We start from the raw sequence: 350 nt of genomic DNA on the forward strand, positions 1-350 counted from the left end.
CTAGTGAGAGGGACAAGAGGCAGGCACGGCCTGTGGGGAGGGGGCTTCCCATGCTTGTCAGCCTCGCTGCCCCTCAGGGGTGCCTGGCTGCGCCCCGCTGGCAGCCCACGCTCCCGGATGCCACAAGAAGATGCGATGGGCGCTGCCATGTAACAACCACGGTGATGGGCACAGCCACCAGTGATAGCTCTCAAGGTGGCCTGGGGCAGGTAGCTCTTGGTGGCCCCAAGACAGCAAGAGCTGTAGGCTTCTAGCACTGACTGAGCCCCAGGTTGGGCAGGAGGGTCTTCTCCTTGGCCCTGCTCACCCTGCCGCTGGCAGCGCTCTGGACTGGAAGCCAGGACATCTCC

This window comes from Buceros rhinoceros, unplaced genomic scaffold (genome assembly GCF_000710305.1).
Source record: "Buceros rhinoceros silvestris isolate BGI_N320 unplaced genomic scaffold, ASM71030v1 scaffold38189, whole genome shotgun sequence".
In the NCBI taxonomy this organism is placed as follows: Eukaryota; Metazoa; Chordata; class Aves; order Bucerotiformes; family Bucerotidae; genus Buceros; species Buceros rhinoceros.